The 22,697-nt window shown below is 39.7% G+C and overlaps 1 long non-coding RNA gene across 4 annotated transcripts in view; it reads right to left on the minus strand.

Annotated features, from left to right (window-relative positions):
- LOC142061119 (uncharacterized) overlaps positions 1-22,697 on the minus strand; it is a 248,412-nt gene that overhangs the window by 122,100 nt on the left and 103,615 nt on the right. For 2 of the 4 annotated variants that reach the window (XR_012662067.1, XR_012662064.1), the window contains 2 exons: positions 18,853-18,911; positions 4,758-4,831 (listed from right to left, as the gene is read on the minus strand). This is a non-coding gene — a long non-coding RNA (uncharacterized LOC142061119). The remainder of the gene's footprint in view (positions 1-4,757; positions 4,832-18,852; positions 18,912-22,697) is intronic. The other 2 variants (XR_012662063.1, XR_012662065.1) reach the window with 1 other exon arrangement.

Here is a 22,697-nt window from a genome sequence, read left to right on the forward strand (position 1 = left end):
TTGTTAAATGATTACAGTTAAAACTGTAATTAATCCAGGTGACTGAGAAAGCAGGCTGTGCATCTAAGCATACTTCTTTCTCACAGAAGATTTGAAGGCCACACTTAAGGATTCTCCTGAGTAAAAAGCAAGAAGGGATAAAAAAGATGCACTTTGCATAAGATGTAAACTGCTATTATTTACATACTGTTTTTACATCTCCGTGCTTAATTTGGAAGGGATTTAGAGGCACACCCATGTGGGAAGAGCCTGGTCAGTTTAAATCTGGGGGGAAAAAACCAAACCAAAACAAATCAAAAAAAAACCCCAACCTAAAAACAGCTTTTGGCTGATGAGGATTTTTCTCTGTGTTTATGGTATAGTAAGTCTAAGGGCTTGGTCTCCAATTATTTTACATATCAGAGATACTAAACAATGCTGATGGGGATACTGACCAACAGTTTTATAAAATGATCTAGAAGTATAATTATGGAGAAGAGCTTAAAGATGTTAACTACACAATGGGAAAAGTTAAAACAATGACACTGAGATTTATGATTAGCATGCTTATTTCTTTAGTGTTCAAAAGAGCTGAAAATAAATCGCACGTCAGGGTGTCATAAAATACATATAAATAAGGAAACATTTATCCAAAATCTATAGAAGGCTGCCTAGAATATTTTTATTATTGTATACGACACAATTGCAAATAAAATGCTGTTTACAGCACCTTTTAAATATAAAAGTAAAAAAAAAAAAAAAAAAGGAAATTTTGCCACATTAAAAAGTCCCTCCTTCACCCACCCAGTGGCACACATAAGCAGTATGTTAATGAAACTCTGATTTGAACTCCGTTCTTCAAAACACAAACCAAAACATTTAGAGTAATCAGCAGAAAAATATCTGAATTCACTCACAAACAATTGTAAAATTCTTAAGTAGTTCTCAGTAACATAATTATCTGCTATATTGTCAAAACAAAGCCTCACAAATCTCTACACAGAAGAGCCTGAAATACTCTTTTCCTTTTGGTCTCTGTATGCATAATCTCAAAATCCCACCTAGTTCTCACTTGGAACAAAAAATATATTTAACTAGTTCCATTGGAGCATAGACAATCTGACTTTCACATTAATTTCTGACAGATACACCTTTGAAGAGGAAGCATTGTTTGAGTCTCACCTGGAGGACAAGATTAAAGTAAACTAAGCAGAGCGGTTTGCTGTAATACCACCAAACAACAGTTAAATGATTATGTGAAGCTGTCAGAGTTGGCAGGTTCAAAATCCCAGTATAGAACCAAACAGCTTGCTTGATTTTTCAAGCCAAGGAAGTTATGTAATGAAATTCGTTTGTGCTGGGAAAACATTCTCTGTACCCTTCATGCCTTCGGTGAGTATTTTTCAAACAGCAAGTAGTGGCACATTCATCCTGAGAAGAGTTTTCTTACATTAGATAAGCCAAACGCACACATCTGAAAGCAAAAGACTATCTGCTGCACAGTGCAGACATACAGACATTGTATAATATGTTATTTTGTTACAGATGTTACACACTAAAGTATGTACACTTACCACAGTCTGTGCTGTAAATTTTCAGAAATGTGCATTTTAAGTAAAAGTATGCATTTGATTTAATTGCACCTATCTTTGGCTCTGCACTAAAATATTTGGAAGACGGCTTGCAGTTCAGATACCTAGTTGAAACACTGCAATCCACAGATGGCTATGCAGGCTTCGGGCTGGAGAATGAAAAAAAAGTATTAGATAAAGGCCTCAGAAGTTAATATTGTCTGCTGCACAGTAAGTCTCATCACACTACCTCAGTCCTTCCTTTTCTCCCCATTAAAGGCAGACTAACTGGAATGTAGTACAGCATCAATACAACTAACTGTAGTAATTCTGCTGTCTTGCTCTAGGAAACAAACTTTATGGACAAAGAATTCTGCAATTCCTTTTCAGATGGTTACATCTCTTATTTAGGAAGTGAGCTCACTAGCTGTTAGGAGTGTTAGGTCACTCATCCTTACAATTCACGTACACTACAGAGGATATTTTAATAACCATTACGTTCAACAAGTCAGTGTTTCAAATGTAATAAATTTCATAATTATCACTATTATCTATAATGATCACACTTCAGGAGAAATTGCCCTAGGAAACTTAAAATATTAAGGCATCATTATTGTAAAGGGGTCCATGCTGAATTTAAAGTAGATTCAGGTGTTCATCTAACAGATTAACAATGTGTTTTGCACAGACAATAAAGGTGTGGCAAAGCTGTTCCTTACTCCCCAAAACAGTAGAAAAAGCTGGCTACATTATACAACTCTATTGAAATGTCAGGTGGTTATTGCTGTTTCATCATCAGTAACATTACACTGTCTTGTAAAACAATAATAATTTGAGGTGGACAGTGTTAGGAACATGAAAAGATCAGAGTGTGCTTTTGGAAAACAGATTCTCTCCATTTGGAATTTTTTCTGTATTCGTGTTTGGACATATTCTTTAAGTAATTATTTAGGCAAAAATTTCTGCTACACCTGTTACTGAAATACATTTAGAAAACAATTGTCAAATCAAATGGCTACAATCATGGCACACTACCTACAACACTTTTAAATGAATTTTAAAGGAAGTTTATATGATCAACCCAACAAAAACTCAAAAAGAGGTCTTAATGGTTAGGGTACCAGCCTTGAAATGGCAGATGTAGATCGAATCCCTCATTCCAGCCCAGATCACTTCATCAGCTATGAGCTGAACCCTGGGCCACGGATCCACAAAAATAGCAAGGTACCAAGAACTTTCCTGATGGAATTTGGGTACTTTTGAAGATCTTGGCCTTGGTCTCTCTCTTTCTCTGCCTTTTCTGTACATCAATAAAATGGGACTAGTAATTCTGTCCTATAAATTAGTGTAAATAGAGGGGGGGAAAATCCACAAATAGCTAAGTAATGCAAAATACGCAACCCTCAATCTGCACTGAAAGTCTGGAAGATGGAGCACAGAGAAGCCTTTAAAAACACTTGTATCAAGAATTGACAGTCTGTCTCTCTTATTTTCCTCATTACAAGGAATTTCTACCTCAGGTCTACCTTTTTCCTCAAGAACGGTCTTGTCAGTCACCAGTGCTCTGTATGATCTCCAGCTGTATCCCATCAATTATATACCAAGGACTTAAAAAAAAGGGGGGGCTGGGTTTTTGATCCTAGCCTCATGCAGTTTCTACATTTCAATTTCTAATTTCTGCTCCTGGTTACCCAGGCTGATGTTATTCATTTCCGAACAGCAGTTTTCCCATGATTGTCATTATTGCTGTTTCAAGTTTTCACTATGTTTGATTTGAGTAAAGTATCATATTTTCTATTTTAGTGCTGCCTCTTCAGCGCTCTTCCTACCTATGCTTTTTAAACACTGTATCCTCAAAGCTTTAATGCACTCAGCTTCAGATGACCATGTTGTACTCAACAGAGTTCAAAGATGACATATGTTTCCAAAGCCCCTCTGGACAACATTTGTCATCTACATATATGAAAAAAGTTGAGGAGGCAGAGGATGGGGAACAGATGAAAACTAAAACTGGAACAACACAATGTTCATAAAATGCAGTGGTCCAGAATACATCTGCCACTCAGTCAGTCAGTCTCTGTATTTATGTCCTTAATGCCCACAAGCAGAACAGCCAGTAATCTTTTCCTCCTTCTCACTGCAGGTGACTGCAGCTGGCTGACTCCTGCAATGACGAATGCCAAGACTGGTCTCTAGGATGCAAGTGATCCCACTAAATTGTACATCATATCACAGCACAGTGACACAACAAATTGAACAAGGTTTTATGTACAATTGACATATTATATTGACTCTTCACAGTTTGTCTTGTCTCTTCAACATGGTCTTTATACTATTTCCCTTAGAGAGCCAACCTCCCCATAATTACTGAGTTCAGAGAGTATCCTGGCTGGCACTGCCCACTGCTTTAAACAGACCTCTGTAAACCAATCGGAGGCTATAAAAGCAGTTCATAGTCTTAGTTACTTCAGTTACTTTCTGAACAGTCACATGAGGATACATGCATAAATTATGTCCAGTTATTTCTAAGGTACTATACCAAAAATGCGTTTAAACATAAGGAACACAAAAGCACCAGTGAAGCAGCTGAGACTGCTATTTTGCATTGCTGCAGTGGAATATCATACTTGGTTAGATGTTGAGAATGAATTGGATAGCCATGCAATAACAAGGAACAAAGTAATCTTTGCATTCTTGCCAAGACCGGATATTTTGCCATCATTATTGGGTGGGGGGTAAGAGGGGAAAGAAAATAAATAAATTTTTTAAAAAAATAAAGTAAGCCCAATCGTTTAGATATAGTTTATATATGTTTAATACAGATGAACAAGATTCAAAGTTTGGTACTGGTCTATCAGCCTCAGCTTCAAAGTTTTCAAATATAGTTAAATGAAACCAAATGCAGTTAAATGAATACTGATTTCTTATAAAACACCGAATTCTTGCGCTTTTTGTGGTTACCTGGTATGCACTTCCAATAACTGGAGCCAACAGAGCTCAGATCTGGAAAATCAGTTTTGCTGAAAATAGACAAGCAACCCTTCTCTAACATTTACACTAACATCGTCTGGAAAAAACCCAGCAATATTTTGTACTTCATTTGAAAGGGCTGAATAAATGTCAGTACCAGGCAATTCTCCCATTCTGACCAGGACTGGCTATCTACATGAAAACACAAAATTACTTGTTAATCAGATCGCTACTTACCTGCTCTGTTCTTCCTTCAAACTGCCACCGAGTACTGACCCACATCTCACTGTCTGTACCATTCCCCAACAGCTCTGAATGAAGATGATTGCAAAGTGAAATGGAAAAATACCGTAAGGTTTAAAAACAAACTATCTCATGTCTTTTCTCATTAGCAGTTATTCAGAATTTCTTTTGTAATAGCAGCTACTCCTCAAGGAGACAGTTTTACTCAAATGGTCTTGTCTAGTCTTCCTCACATTAAGGAAGGGATTTTTTTTAGTCAGTGCAAATACTTCTTAGCGTATACAACAAGTATTGATGAATCCATTTTTTATTAGATGTCTCTCAAACTCCACCTGGCTTCCAAGCAGATCAATCAAAAATGAACTAGATGTCACTCACAACAGTGAAAAAGCAAACATACACAACACTTCATCACTGTAGAGCATACATGGAGACAGCCAGCTTACAACTCACATGCTCATTGCCATCCCCCATTCTATTTAATCTTTTAGAAGTAGCATGCCTCTCATCCAAATTAAACTCATACTATCTTTCTGTTATCTCTCTATGGACATCTGGCCATCCATTCAAGCTGGGTACAGCCAAAACAAAATTTTGAGACTTTGACAAAAGTCCCTTCCATAAAACACTTTTCAATCTTTCTAAAACCTTTAATATCTGGCCTTCCCTGATAGGACCCATGAATTTCCTTCTTTGCCTTCATAGCAAGGATATTCTTTCTTTATGGCATCAGCCGTATGTATGTCCTTTTCCACCTACATCCTGAATCAAATGCCTCTCCTATGTTCCCAAAATACCACTTCTCAATTATGTCACAGTATTCTTCTATGGCTTTGACAAACCTATATGCTCAAATCCAAACAAGCTTTTTGCTGCAAAGATAATATTCCCAGCCCAAGAGTCCATGCTGTCCTTCTTTTTAGCTCCCTGGTCACGCCCTAGGGCCAGATCTCACTGATGTGGATCTCCAGAGTGGTCTACGCTGACAGTCTGCATCAGTACACTTCGGAACAAGCATTACTGTGTTCCTTCCCATGCTTCCCATCGTGCTAGGGAGTAACAAGGGTAAACACACCTGTAACTATGTGATGTTTTGGTCTGCTATCACTTTCACAGCCTCCCACCACAGCCCCTCTCAGCAAAATGGCTGTTTTTTCTTCAAAATTTTTATTTGACATAACTACTAGTAACGTAAGAATAGCTGTGCCAACTGGAATCTCAGACTGCCTGTAGTGCTAACCCACAGTCAGCTGTATGTCCTCTGCCATCTACATTTAATTCTTATTTAGATTACATTTAAGCCTGTATGCCTTCATATTTGTAAATTCAGTTGTCTTCCATGAAAACAGTTTTTCAGCAAAATTAGACAAACAATCAGGATGTCCTGTTCTTTCTGCACTATGTCCTTTTTGTGAATGAAATGGAGGAGGAAAAGATCAATAATTCACATGCTTTGGCACATCAGTTACACAGCCGGTTAGCAATTTTCACCTCACTTTGGTCATAAAATTTCTCAATTTTTCACCTAATGTCCAACTCTGTTAGTGGTTCCTCATTTTTCTTCATGACCTACTTTGTGTGTCAGTCTCTGTTTTGGTTTTGTAAAGTTGGAACGCCATGTCAAAAATAATTACACAGATCATTCTCGAATAAGACAATGATATCTCTGGTATATACTAGTGGATGAGGCATAATACACAATAAAAAGCGATGAGGCATTTACTTGTAGAGACTTAATAGTGTGCTGATGTTACAGCATATATATGCATAACCATGTTGACTTTGAAAACACCACTTTAAAATGAAATTAATAATGTTTTTCACTATGCTATTCTACTGACATCCATTCCGCTACAACTAAGCTGAGTTCAATTAAGTCACAAAAATGAAGTATTATTCAGAAATGAAAATACTAAACCATTCAGTAGGGCACATAACCTTCCTGTAAGACATGAGAGCTCTAAATGAACTAACAAACAAACTTGTTTTCTCCCAAATTTTCATCTTTGAATATGACATCATATTCAACCATCATTTCTCTAAAAAGATTCTCAAAATGAAGCCTGCTTGGCAAAGTTCATCAAAACCACTGACTCCAAAGGATAATGGAACAATATTTATGTACACAGAACATTTAGAAAGTGTATCCAAGTTTGAGTGCCAATATAGTACCCATGAGAAGAAAAATTGTCTTGCATTGAAACATTCAATATATTAGAGAAAAAAATATTACATATTAATTCCAGATGTGTATATGCATGTATTTATAGGCTATCTTTTGGTGCTCAACCTTGTAATCTCAAAGTAGCTTCAAAATATGAGGTTTTGTTATTCGGTATGTACATGCATTAATATATACTTATATTTTACTATCAAAGCACATTAAACCAAAAAAAACCTATCCTAAACAGTAAATCTTGGCTTATGTTCTCATTAAAAAGCAGTCTATAGGACAATACATAATTTATTATCTGAACAGACATCATTCAATGCTCAGAAAGAACAATTGTCATTGTCTAAGCAGCCTTTTTCAGCACATATTTTTGGTCTCATTATTCAATGTTTTCTCTCCTTTAATGAAGGTACTTTTCAGATCCCCTAAAACTTAACATGACATTATTAATTTCTGAAAGGTTGTTTCTTTGGCAAATACTATATCGTCCAAGCACTCCACAAACCTTCGTCACTTTAGCTAAAAGAACACAACACATACGTACTTTAGACCATTGTGTGAAAAATTGCAATTAGCACTGTTTCAGTTTAGTGGGCAGAAAATTACCAAGTTTATTTTGGGTACCAAACCAAACTTCTTACAGACTGATGTTTTCCAGAGTACCTGTTTCTGTACGTTCAGGACACACCTCCCCACTTGTCTTTTGCTGGAGTTGTGAGAGTTTCCAGGTGCTGCACTGGAAGTACTCCCCTAAGTACTCTGCAAATAAGGAACAAATGCTAGGGGTCCATCTGAGCAGGAGTATATATATACACAGTATATATGTGACATGAGTGGTGTGGCAAGGAAGGAAGGCAGAAAGAGGGCCCAGCTCTCCAGGGCACCAGTCACTCATTCTAAAAACAGATTAATTTCCTCTTGGGGGATAAGTAGAGGGCTGATCGAAGCAAGGGAGATATCCTGGCATGCCATGGGGATCTCAAATGTGAAGCAGCAGCTGGTGCTGAGGGATTCACAGGCCCTGCCCTGGCCCCCAGCTCTGTCCTGAGTAGATGCACATGCAGCTATGAATCCAACACATCAGACACACTCCAAACAAGGTGTCTAACTCCCTTTGATTTTTTTGAAACTCCATTCCAGAGTACTACTACATTTGCTCCAACACGGGGGAAGAAGATTTAAAAACTCCTTAACAAAGCAACACAAAACATAAGGAAAAGTAGAGCTTGCATATTCTAAATGTTTCTCAAGGTAATTCTCATTCTAAACACCCCTAAGCAGTTAAGTAATCTGAAGGGAAGTAAACCCAGAAAAATGATAGTGTAGGCCCTGCTGTAATATAACCTGTGTAAAAGATGTTACGAGCAATCCTATATCTTCTGTTCAGCAATTTTGAAGGAGTACATAAATGAAGCACTGAAATGAAGCATAAAGACCATTCTAGATTAAGATAGAAAACGAAAAATCAGTCAAAATTTAAGCCAATTCTTTAACAATAATAGATATTAAAAACATAGGGATTTTATTATTATGCTGCACTACTATAGCCACTTAGTTACCTCCTCACTGCAGCATCATCAGTTCTCCGTTGTCCAAGGTAACAGGAGCCTGGATTCCCCAGAAACTGGGGGGATTGGGAGGCTGGAGAGGAAGAGGAGGGACTGGGAATGGTGGAGAGGTAATACAGATAGTTTCAGCGAGAATGCGAAGGGCGAGATGTAGCTCCACACAGCTGGCTGTGACGCAGCAAATCTCTGCATCCATCACAGTACAGCGCTGCTCTGAGCCTTTGCTTCCTGGAGGGCCAGGCACCATACAGTTCAAACAGTCTCTGCCAGCATGGGTTCAGTGCTGTGCTCAAGTTACTGAGCACTCTTGTGTTGTTTGGGGAATGCAGGGAAAAGGCATTACAATGAAGTCTTGATCTCTTGGAGTTTACCAGCTGTAGCCCAGTGCCGCCTCTCAGTGCTTGCATGTTTGCTACACCTGACCTAGTAAGACCTTTTGGAAATGGAGCAGGAGGAAGAGCTGGCAGCTGCAAAGAGATTCACTGTGGGTTTGGGGCAGCTGGCATTGAGTCCAAACCGATAATACCTGTTGGGCTTGCTTCTACATACATTTTCGGTGTTCCTCATCCAGGAAAAGTGATGTAGAGACATTCAAGTTAGGTCTGCATGGAGCCCATTGGGTTCATACAGGGTTCACTAGTTAGAGCTCTACACAGCATGAAAGTAGCTAATCTGTTTGTGGACTTTTTTATAATTGATACAACCATGTTAATACAGCACTGAGACCTGAGGTATAAAAACATGGACACAAACTGGCTCTGTATTTGAGGCATGATTAATCCAAAACCTGAATGACAACAAAATACTGAATAACTGTAGCCCAGTTGTCCATCTACCTTGGCTACCTGCTGCAAAAGATATTTGTATTGAAGCTGATCAAATTATGTTATACATAAATTAAGCACTGCACAGCTCATTGGTGTTTCCTTGATTATTATCAGTCGAGTCGAAATGCAAAAATATGATGGGTCTCCTTTCTTGTGGATCAGTTGTGCATCCCTTTCTAAATGGAAGGACAACACACCAGGAAAAGAAATATCAACATGGTGGCACGTTATTAAAACTGATTTTTCCCAAAACGTGATCTAACCACATCTGTAGCAAACATTCTGTCAACTTGCAAAGTGTTCCTTGAATTCAACTAGCCAATGCTTCTGAATAACTTGAGTTTTAAAGTCCCCCAGTATATAAGAATAATAACGGCATGAAGTTCATAAAAGTTTGTTTTACTTGAGATATTTGTTCAAGAGCAGCCAAAATTGCTTAGTGTCTTAGACTAAATTACTTTTCTACCCCAGGGAGAGGGTGTTCCCTCTAAACCAGAGATGACGGCACAAGCATTTCAGAAAGTATTGTTTGCATTTTACTGATCTTCAGACTGATAACACACAGAATTTTAAGATACAGTACTGGCAGTGTGCAAGTTATAAAATATTTAAATTATTTTCTTTAAAACACAAATAAAACACCATTAAAATATTTAGTATTCTATTAGACGTACAGTTTTTTTACTGCATGTAGCACCAGGTTATCAAAGTACCTTCAGTAGTTCATTAAGAGCTAGCAGTAGTGTTTGTCATAGCTGGTTCATTTCCTCTTTCCCTAAGGAGGAAATTAAGTGTAAAATATAATGTTTTGATAAGCTTTCTTTTATTTTATCGCTTTAATAAATGCATACACATACTTCTATGTTTGTGTCAGACAAAGCCACATAAAAGAACTGTGCCTTGCACTTGAATTTCCATAGGAAGTGGCTCCCACTACCCTGAACAGTCCTCAGAAAGGCTGAGGAGACAAGCTTTAAAAAGGCAATAAAAAGTTCCAGTGTGTATAAACTGAGTTCAATATAGTAATTTTCTACCTCAAAATTAAAGCAATTTTTAAAAAGTAACTTCAGCCACTCATCACCTTCAAGATAAGAAGTAGGAACTTTTACTGATATCTCTATTCTTTGGGAACACCTTGTTTTTAGAAGCCTAGATTTCATGTCATGGAATCACAGAATAAATGAGCTTGGAAGGGACGTGTAGAGGTCATCTAATCAGACCTCCTGCTCAAAGCAGGTCTAAGAGCAGGTTCCTCAGCATATTGTCTAGTCAAGTCCTGAACACTTCCAAGGATGAGATTCAAATATCAATTACAAATACCACATCTAGAAGAGTGTTCCTGGAAAGGACCATCCACGGTCTCATAGGTTTTCAAAGCTAGCTGGGATCACTATGATGCTCTGTTCTGATTTCCTGCATAACGAGGTCAAAGAGCTGGACTCACTCCTTTCTGTATCAGCTTCTCATTGAGAAAGTACATGTCTATAATTAATTTTGATTTAAAGAGTTGAAATTTGAAAGACTTCAATGTATCCCATATTCTAATGTATAATTCATATCATATAACATTAAACTCTATCCCATCTTAACAGACTGTCTAGAAGATGGTCATTTTTCGTTCAGAAGATACATCCTTCTAACCTTGTCTTGCATATGTCATCTTTCACTACAAAAGCTCTCATACAGTTCAGTTATCCTAAGCACAGAAAGCAATTACCTTCTAGCTATCAAACTGCTTATTAATCCCAGGGGATTATAAATAAATATGTGAAGCTATATGGGAGGTGGGGGGAAGAGGGGGAAGAGGAGGCGGGGGGGAAGACACACAGACAGACAAAAAGGAAAAAATATTCCAGAAAGCTTGCCACCAGGATTTCAAAGGACAGTTAACTGCTGGTCATTTTATCAGCAGTATTGAAAAGAAAAAGCAGCCATTTTCGTAATCAAGAGCTAATCAACTTTAGTACTTCTGTCATACAGCACAAAATAAACTTCATGTTGAGAGTTGAAGGCTGGAATAGGGAACCAGGGATTATTTTCCTTCTGAAAGCTGTTCCATTCTTCTGTCTTGTGCAAACTAGAGTGAGTCAGAGAGAGCTCTATTGCACTGGATGGTTCAAGCTGTAGGCTTGAGTATGAGGCGCTTCCTTAATATGTGGTCATGCACCACCCAGTGCTCTAACTCTTACTGTTAAACCTTTCCAGTAAGATTCTTACTGTGAGAAAAGTGTCTCTCTCCTTGAAAAACAATTAAGCAATTACATTGCAAAGTCATGAAAAAGTACTTCCTCTAAAACCTATGAAGAAATCAGACACCTGCATGTGCAATGTAGTCTTAAAAGCAGAATGACAGGATTACAAGGTCAATGGTTTTCCTTTTGAAAGATGTTATCTGGGCAGGATTCCGACTCCTAGAGAGTTCAGAAAAAGGAAAAAGACAAAATACAAACAAAAAACTACAACAGGCAGCAAAAACCAACCAAGTGAAAAAGAATTCTAAACACAATAAACAAGAATGATGAGATATGCGAAATAGCTTTTTCTGCAACGACACTTAACCCATTCAGTAACCTCTAAGAGATGTACAGAGAGTCAGTATCATTAGGTTTTTTGCTTAATTGGATTCAAGGATGAAGGAATTCACAGAATTGTAGGGCGCCTTCACCTGCTTTGAAAACAGAGTTTTCATGACTATGAGAGCAAGAAGAACATGGCTTCCACACAAACCTGACTTGACCAAGCACTTTGTAAAGGCATAAACCAAGAATCTCATAAGCTGCCCTGTATAGGACAGGAATGGAAATTCCACCTATATAGGAAGCATAACACCAAATATTATCAACCAAGTGATCTCCTGCAATCAAGCTAGCTGGTCTACAGGAATGTAACATGCAATCAGGCAAGCATTCGGCAGGCCTCTTTGGGAAGTCACTGTTGAGGCCGGTAATCAGCCAAAGAAACAAAATGTTGCTATAGACCACAGCATTAAAAAGTGGGACCAAAGCAAGATTCACACAGAAGAAAAATTCCCCCCACCCCCAAAAACGGAAAAAAAAAAAAGACAATGGAGAGAATGTCATCAGAATAATATACCTACTGTAAGAAACTACAGGATGACAGCATTTAGTTATCCCTTTAAAGAGGAATCTAATGTTGCTCTGCCGCTGATTTCTGCTTGTCCAGCTCAGCATAAGGTATGATGTTCACAAGGGCCTGAAGCGTCCTCAGTGAGCTGAAATTAGCAGGACACAGAGTCCAGGGGCCTCAACTCCACTCAAGTTCTGTGCTTAGTATTCACGATTAACCAGGTACCACTGAGGGCCTAGAAGCAGCCGAGCCTGAGCAACACTGAAGCCATGTATGCCTCCTTTAACCTTACCTCTCCCAACCTCAGCACTTGCACACTGATAAAAGATGGACTGCCATCAGAGGCTAAGCACACAGCCGGAGACCTTCAGACAACACAGCAGTCCTGGGAATTTGACCGCGCCACTATGCACCCCATGAGACTCTTGGATCCCCCTGACTTTTCTTTCACTCTTAGCATGAGGAGATGTCAGTTAAAGACACACTTTTAATACAAGCCTAATAATACATACCTTCTTAGTAGAGAAAACGGCAATTTATTCTGCAGATTCAGAACAAAGGACCATTTCTACTGTTCTCTACCAGAAGAAAACACAGCATATGACAAGGACAAAGTATATTTAGTATTCATACATAAAGCAGACCTAATCTTCTTTGGAGTCTTCAGAAACTATAACAACAAAATAAGAACCTGTTCTGGATACTAGTTATCATTCTCATATGGTAACTGACCAATTCATTATAAAGATAGGTATCTGACACTGTCTCCCACAACTGAATCTGTCTTCTTCTATTAGCACTTTGCCTATCATTCACTGTGCTGTTACATCTAACATAAGAGTGTTAGCTCCTTGAGAAAACAACCTATTAATTTTATATGTGCAGGATGCCCCACAGACTCCCCTGATGCACTACTCATACAAATCCCATCCTATTGGGCTGATCCTTCAAGACTCAGATAATAGTTAAACACAATAATACGTCAAGACTCACGGAGGAGCAAACTTCCTGCACCAGAGAGAAAATCTAAGTAAAGAATGGAGCACTAAGGCAGACCTAGCCCAGATGTTTTTGCAGCAATAATTAGTGGTCATCTCTAACATAGGAAGTGCTACACAAAACACTGCACAAAATGTAAAACCTCCAGCTGTGCAAAGTACAAAGGAATCTTCTGGGGACAAGTTTTGTACGTTATTATGTATGTTAATCAAGGCCAGAAGTGTGGGTGCACCGACAGCACCACAGCATACATTTTGCATGTCTATCTGCTCTATCTCTTATGTTTTCCTTAATTTCTTTCACACATTTTCATACCCTTGACTAATCTCTGATTCAGCAGGCAATTCTGTGTCATTGAGTATTTTCAAATTCTTTTAAAATCAGCCCTAAATACTAATATAATATAGATATATACCTACAGCTACCTCTATATAGTTATGCGTGTATATACACACACGTGCAGAGGCACACACAATATTCACATACACACAGAGAAAGTAACCCTACCGGAATTGCTTCCAGCCGCAGTGATACAATATTATTTTCCCCACCAGATGGCAGTAACTTCAACTTAATATAAACCAGACCGGTTGCCACATGTGCAGCGAACAATGGCATTCCTTGTATTTGGGTTTTATTGTAAGAGGGTAATGCTGGGGTTTTTTTTTTCAACATGGAGAGACCTATTCCAGTTTCCTTCTACTTAATGACAAATTGGAGGATAAAGTTTCCTACTAACAGATAAGCTCAACTTTGATCACTGTATCCTACATGTTTCTTGTTTTTTTAAAATGTGTATCATCCCATATAGTTATTTTTTCAGTACACTGTAACTTCATCAAATTTGAGAAATATGGGAGCTATTTCCAGTCATTGTCTTTTTCCAAGAATACTTCCCAAGCAGAAATGACTGGGTAACTTTTAATTGCATAATAAACTTAAACTTTTACAATATATGCTAATAATTAAAATCACTAAAGGACTCCAAAGAAGCGGAAAAAATGGAAAACATCTTGTGCATAATTGTTTGACAAAAATACATAGGGTGCAGATTTCCTGACTTAAGAATAATTCAGGGTATCATCTACAGCAAAAATATTGCAGGCAGCATGTGCTATATTACATATCACAACATCACAGAACGGCAGGGGTTGGAAGGGACCTCTGGAGATTATCTCGTCCAACCCCCCTGCTTGAGCAGGCTCACCCAGAGCAGGGGGCACAGGAACGCGTCCAGGCGGGTTTTGAATGTCTCCAGGGAAGGGACTCCACACCCTCCCTGGGCAGCCTGTGCCCCTGCTCTGGCACCCGCACAGGAAAGAAGCTTTTTCCTCATATTCAGGTGGAACTTCCTGTGTTCCACCTTGTGCCCATTGCCCCTTGGCCTGTCGTTGGGCACCACTGAAAAGAGCCTGGTCCCATCGTCCTGACACCCACCCTTTAGATATTCATAAACATTGATAAGATCCCCCCTCAGTCTTCCCTTCTCCAGGCTGAACAAACCCAGGTCTCTCAGCCTTTCCTCATAAGAGAGAACTTCCAGTCCCCTGATCACCTTTGTACCTCTCTGCTGGACTTGCTCAAGCAATTCCCTGTCTTTCTTGAACTGGGGAGCCCAGAACTGGATGCAGCACTCCAGATGTGGTCTCACTAGGGCAGAGTAGAGGGGGAGGATAACCTCCCTCGACCTGCTGGCCACACTCCTTTTAATGCACCCCAGGATATCGCTGGCCTTCTTGGCCACGAGGGCACAGCGCTGGCTCAGGGTGAGCTTGTTGTCCACCAGCACTCCCAGGGCCTTCTTAGCAGAACTGCTTTCCAGTAGTTCAGCCCCCAGCCTGTACCGGTGCATGGGGTTGTTCCTCCCCAGGTGCAGGACCTCGCAGTGGCTCTTGTTGAATTTCATGAGGTTCCCCTCGGCCCAGCTCTCCAGCCTGTCCAGGCCTCGCTGGATGGCAGCACAGCCTTCTGGTGTATCGGCCGCTCCTCCCAGCTTGGTCTCATCAGCAAACTTGCTGAGGCTACACTCTGTCCCTTTGCCCAGTTCACTGATGACTATGTTGAACAGGACTGGACCCAGCACAGACCCCTGGGGAACACCACTAGTTACACGTCTCCAACCAGACTCTGCGCCGCTGATCATGACCCTCTGAGCTCAGTTGTTCAGCCAGTTCTGGACCCACCTCACTGCCCACTCATCCAACCCACACTTCCTGAGCTTCCCTGTGAGGATGCTATGGGAGACACTGTCACAAGCCTTGCTGAAGTCAAGGTAAACAACACCCACTGCTCTCCCTTCATTGACCCAGCCAGTCATGCCATCACAGAAGGCTATCAGGTTGGTCAAACATGATCTTCCCTTCGTGGATCCATGTTGACCACTTCTGATAACCTTCCTGTCCTCTGCGTGCCTGGAGATGACCTCCAGGATGAACTGCCCCATCACCTTTCTAGGGATGGAGGTGAGGCTGACTGGCCTATAGTTCCCCAGGTCCTCCTTCTTGCCCTTTTTGAAGGCTGGAGTGACATTGGCTTCCCTCCAGCCCTCAAGCACCTCTCCTGTCCTCCACGACCTTTCAGAGATGATGGAGAGTGGCTTAGCAACAGCATCCACCAGCTCCCTCAGCACTCGTCGGTGCATCCCATTGGGACCCATGGATCTGTGGGGATCCAGATTGCCTAGGTGATCTCTGACCCAGTCCTTCTCAACAGATGGTAAGTCTTCCTTTCTCCCAGTTTGTCCTCTCTTCTCTGGGGGCTGAGATGCCTGAGGGCCAGCCTTAGCAGTAAGGGTAAATTGTCTTTAATGTGGGAGCTAACTATTGCTTCTACTGGGAAGAGTAGGAAAGTCTTTGTCAGCATAGTCCAGGCACTGTAAAAATAATGTAAACTGGTGGGTGGGGATGGCTCTATAGGATATCTAGCTTTAGGAGTGACTCATCCATAGATTCCAGCCAAAAGATTATTGTTTGCCTTTTATTTCTTTAGATTCTCCTATTTTTGAAAGAAATTTTCCAAAAGAAAGTGTCATATATTATTAAAACAGGACTTCACTCCTATTCTACTAATATTAGTATTCAGAACGAATAAGTGGGTTTATATTCAGCTCTATGCTGACTGCAAAAAAATATCAAAAGTGCACATTGTTATTAATAAAACACTCTCATCTTTCAATAAATTTATGACCGAATACACAGTCTGTTTGGACAGTTGGCTTCCATTATCCTAGAAGCACAGATTCAGATCCTTTTTTGTTTCATGATTTTTAGTTTTTATGTAGAAAGACAAAAATAGGGCAAAATTTTCTCCAGATATACAGAAGAAATATATACAGTGATGGAAAGAAAAGACCATAAAAATAAAGCAAAATAAAATTACCTGGATTTTATGGACAAGCAGAAGTTTGAGAGAAAACAAGGACAGTGGAAAAGAAATTGATCTCAGACACAGAAAAAATTAAAGGAACCAAGACCTAACAAAAGATTCACAGAAAAAGAAGGAAACATACACATGAAGGAAAGAAAATGTGATTGTGAAGTGTGTGGGAAGAGAGAGAAGGAAAGTGAAGGAAAGCCGAAGAGTGTTGCCATCAAGCCTGGCTTTAGGAGTGCCATTGCAAGGAAGCTCAATTTATTTCATAGAAAAGTTAGGCCTCTGTTACCTGCTCCAGTTGAAATACGCTGGTGAGTTACTGCTTTTCAGGAATACAGTGATCTGGCTACTTTCTACTAATTCAACATTAAGAAGCCAGCCATACTTGTCCTTCACACCTATGGTTGCTATTCATGAATATTTCATTTTTCATAACCATCTCCTCTACATAAACCAAAAATGTAAGTCCAGTTTACATGGATGTGTACTAGATGCCTGGCATACCAAATCAATGTCATTTGAACTGAAGACGATCTCTAGATATAGTATAATTCAAAAGACCTTTTCGTAATATTTTCATTATGGCACTTCTGAGACTGCACACTCACACCAGCTGGAAGTATGAGCAGAATCCACCATAAAAGTAAGTTATTCCTAACATCTGACAGAAGAGGAGAAGTAAAAGTAACAAGGAATTTTTAGTATGAACCTAGCCAAAATGGCTTTAAGTGGAGAATGCAAACCTGTGTGAATAACCATGCACTCAAAATCCATCCTTAGATCAGAAAGATAAACTGAATGAGTCATTGTTGTTGAAGTGGACAGAATAAGCACAGGGATCCACCGTTCAACATAAGGGCCCAGCATAGACACTTTAGCAGAACCCTGTGATGTTCAAAGGGCCAGTAGAGCAGGAGTTACAGACAACTGCTTTTTCCTCCAGCTGCAGTATCAGCAGTAATCCCACAGTAAAGTTTAGAAATTCCTGTATATTCTGAAAAGGATATGGAAAAAAATAGACAGAGGTGAAGGAAGAGCAACAAAAAACTGAATACTGGAGAATATGTGTTACAGTGAAAGTCTTAAGAGATATCAGATCTATTTTAGCTGACTTGAACAAACATGTAGCAGTGATTATAGGAAAACAACTACCATCTATAAGTGCCAGCAGAAAACAATGGTTCAAAGCTGAAGCCAGTCAGATTTAAATCAGGTAAAAGGCACAATTTTTGACAGTTTGTTTCAGGAATTAATCAGTCTTGCTATGAAGATAAAGAGTAGATTAAATAAAAAATAAACCCTTCCCTGCTTCAAAGTACAAGGGAGTAACGGCACAAAATATAAAAACTTTAAAGAGTTTAAACAAATGCTCCAATGGCACATTCAGATTTAAAACGCTATCACTTTCCATGAAAGGAATGAGGTAATTAGTCACATCTGTAAGGAAAAATATTTTTAATCACATCAAAGCAATCCCAGCCTTCCCACAAGTGAGAGGGCTGCCATCTAACCTTCCTTAGAAACTCACAGGGGAATTTTCATCCGAGTGAAGACGACAATGACAAAACTCCCACCAAAACTGATGGCGCTGAGATTTTAGACCCAGTTCTGGTGCTGCTGGTGCTGAGCTACATGCCCACTGGGAGGAGCCTCAGGGCCCTGTTGCACCATCCCAGCCGGGCTGGGGCCATGGCTGGCGGCTACTGCAGCAGGCCTGGCCCTGCCTCCCTCACAGCAGGGCGCAGCCTGGCCTTGCTGCACGGCCCAGGGTCTGGGCACCGGCCTGACAGAGTCCCACCCAGCCTGGCCCAGTGCTGGTGCAGGGCTGTCCCAGCTGCCAGCCACGGCCGGCCCCGCACCCGGGCAGCCACATGCCATGAGGGTAAGCGCCATGACTGCGCTCCTTGGGAGCCATTTTGAATGCAGAGGGAGCGTCTCCTAATGCTGTCCCAAGAAACCTGCTGTGGGATGGAGAGCAGCAGCGCTGCCTGTGGCGCCACACACCAGAGGTTGTTTATGGTGACTTGGCAACTGAAGCTTTGGGTGACGGTCTCAAGGCTTACCTGCGGCTTGTGCAGCAGCAGACACGGTCCCGCTGCAAAACGGAAAGGCAGCTGTTCACCTGAAAGAGAGGCAGCGCATCAAAACAAGGATATGGGACTCGTGCAATAAACTAGCTGAGTCTCAGAGTTCCACCTGGTTATTTTAAAACCAACCCCATTTCAAAGAAAGACATAATGCTATATCCCATACTTAAACAATATAGAGACCAAAAAGAGGAACCTTTTTTTTTTTTTTCAAGCCTTGACAAACTTCACCAGGTTAACAAATTTACGGGAATTGTCATATATTGGCAGCTTAAGCAACAAAATAAGCTGGTACCATAAGGCAGAGTGCCTGAACCCTCACTCACCCGCTTTGGCCCCTCCGAACAGCAGACCAGCACGGGGCCTGCCCTCAGACCCTGCTTTTCCAGGGGCTGCGGCGGACACGGGCAAGGAGCAGGCCATAGAGAAGGTAAATGATTCTACTGCCCCAGCATCTTCTCTCTCGCAAGCCCTCTACAGACGTTCGTCACATAACAAACTGGGGACACACTCTTGCTGGCAGCACATTCAATTGCGTGCTGAGTTACGTATGCAAATAAAGCCATTATTTTATTATTTTTATAAAGTGGCAACCAATTCCACTATTAGACTCAATTTTAGCACCTGAAAAATCTTTTTCCTCTTTGTAGATTGCTAGAAAATGTATAGCTTGAATTTATGCACAAACCCTATAATTTTTCTCATTTGTACTAACAACTTTACAGCAAACACAAAGTTGTGTTTAGTAGAATTTATTAGGAAAAGTATTAATCTCCAATCATATTTCTAGTGCAATAAATACAATACCAAGGGAAAACACATGTAGCAGAAGCATTCTTCTGGCAAAAGATGTTTAGTTTATGCAGTAAGAAATCCTCTGAGCTGTTTGTTATCAAAAGACCACATATAGTGCCTTCCTTTCATTAACATGGTGTTTTTCAAGAAGTGGGATAAATTAATAAACTATTGTTACATTCAGCAAATGCACAGGGCTTTTAAATGAGGAACCATTTAGTTTCTGAGAGCTCAATTAGTATTAATTACAAGTTTAAAGAAGCACCACAACATATTCACATTGATAGTATAGGCATATCTACAGCATAATTACTGTCACTTCAATAAGTGCAGTCATGCATACACATCCCCTTCTAGGATCAAAGTGGTGGCATATCAAGTCCAGGCTCCTGCTATCAGAGGCAACCGTGTTTCACATTCCCTTTCATAAATGTATCATTTTCCACCTTGCAAACAGTTCGACGTGTGTGGAAAGACAAAACCTGACCACCTGACTGGGAGGCTTCTCCAGAACGCTACTGCTTTGATGGCTAGAAATCTTCTAACTTTCAGTCTGACTTTCTGCCAGTTATTTCTGTCCCAGCTCTATTCTTCAGACTAAATGATTGTTCTCCTTCGCTTGCAATTCTCCTCTCCCCACAACGTACCTTTTCTCTTGGCCTTTATTAATTTGAAGAGAAATAAACTTTTAGTATCCTCACAATGATTTCTCCCTTCCCACTACTCATTTCACTAGCCCTTCTCTGTTACAACTAAGTTCATGCTTCGTACACCTGGGTGCTCTGAAAGCTAGGCAGTATTCCTGCAGAAGCTGTGGCAGTGCCTCACATGGAGGCGTTAATAATTTTAGTTCACTAAAGGTCTGACTTGATACATTTTTAAAATAATTTTTAAAATAATATAAACCTGGTTTATGGACATACCACACTGGTGTCTCAGTCATTTTGGATTAAGTTCATTTTACCTAGTTTTAAGCAGCACCTCTGAGCTAGTCACTGCGGGCCCCTTTTATAATTAGAGATACACTTTACAGCATGATTCATCTGATCTATTTTTAGAGATTCTTACTGGATGAAATCTGTTGTGCCCTAGAAATAGTCTTCACTGACCATGTCTAAACAAATACTTCAGTTGGAGAGATCTATACTGGATCAACTGAACACCTTATTTTGTGGTTTATTAATATAACCAGCTCCTTCATTTCCTTTTTAAAAATCACAAGATATCAGATAATAGCAGAAATAAGCATAACCAGAGATATAACTTTATGTTTTCAGACTTCAATCTTGTTTCTATTCCTCACAGTCTCTGGGTTGTAAAGTTTTCTCTGGATTATTCCAAACTGACAGTACTTTTGAACTGCCTACTGAAAATGGCTCTTCTAGCACACCTTTAAAACTCACAGTAACTAGAGGTAGCACAATTTACCTTCAAACATCAAATGCTTGTGTAATAATTTGACAGGATTACAGCTTGACAATTGATATTCTAGACTAAAACCTGAGAAAAAGCAACAGGTATTTTTGGAAATCTGATTGTCGTAACATTCAGAAGTGAAAACAAGATGCTGAACTTTGATCAATCACAATTTAAAGGATGTAGACTTGGGGAAGTAGGCAGGATGCTTTTTGGCAATCTATCAAAGCTCCTTAACTACATCGTCTAGGCAAGAAGCTTGAAACATTTTAATAGTAAAAGATAAACATTAAAATCAAACAAAAAAGCACAAATGTCTATTTCTACCATCTTCTCCAATGGAACAACTACAGAATTTTGCTTCAAAAAGAACAAATTAAAATCAGAAGGAAGTCAATACCCTCCCTCCCCTCCATCGACAAATCAATGTAGTTACCTTACCATACTGTATAGTATCACAGTGGTTTAATACTTTAAAATTGACAACTGCTGAATCTTAATAATTTACCTTAAATCCTCCAAATATGAGCTATACAATGGAAAAAGCCTTACCACTACACCAGTGTTTCTTTGTTTTGTGAGGGAAATGCTAGTACAGATAAATGGGTTCATCCCAAAGGTTTTGCAGCAAGCAACAGGCTGGACTGAATATCTCAGGAGTTTTGCTTCTGGCCAATACATAGTCATGAACATTTTCTTCACATCTCACCAATCCTGTTTACATACAAGTATTTGAACAACTCTTCATGTGACACAAGTGCTTGGATAAAAGTCCTTACAACAGGGGATAACTGGGGAAAGTTTTTATCCAAACCACTTCAATCCCAAGATAAATACAAATTAGAGAATATTCAGAAGATTACCAAACATGCAAACATGAACAATTCAAAACAGAGTTATTTACCTTAGCAGAATTCATTATGAATACTTTCCATGCTACTTGGTGCTCAGAAACCAAAGCTCAGAATAACTTGCAGAAATGCAAACACCTAACAACTTCATTCCCTGAACCATAATACCAAAAGGATTAACTTCCAGATAATTCAGGCTCAAGGATAAATTAATGGACAGAAGGTCTGTAAACAGATACTGAAGGGTACAGGCAGGGATGTCCCCTCTAACATCACAAATCCAAAAAATATGGATGCCAGAGGAGTACCTGGGAACCAGACCACAGAGAGCAGAGAGGCCCACGTGTGCTCCCTAAATTGCACGTCATGTTGCCACTGTCATCGAATAAGCACCAGGATAGATGGACTATTAGTCTGGCCCACAAAAGCACTTCTTGATTTATCTTGTTCCATGAATAAAATCCAGATAGACTTCAGTATCACCTTGAGGAAACTCAAATAAAATTGTGAGAAAAAGATATTTGTTTAAATTTTTTTGAACGCCGTGGCCTAAAAGTGAGATCACCTAGTCAGAACTAATGAGTGAAGAAATACCATTGGCGTTCTCACACAGCACACATCCAGACCCAAAATCCCAGTCACAGTAGAATCAAAGGTGTGTTGTTTCACAGAAATATGAAAGATTTTGTTCTGGATGTAATTTCAGACTCTTTTTAATGTCAAACTATCAGCCATCATGCCCCTCATAAACCAAAAATC

This window comes from Phalacrocorax aristotelis, chromosome 1, assembly GCF_949628215.1.
Source record: "Phalacrocorax aristotelis chromosome 1, bGulAri2.1, whole genome shotgun sequence".
NCBI lineage: Eukaryota > Metazoa > Chordata > Aves > Suliformes > Phalacrocoracidae > Phalacrocorax > Phalacrocorax aristotelis.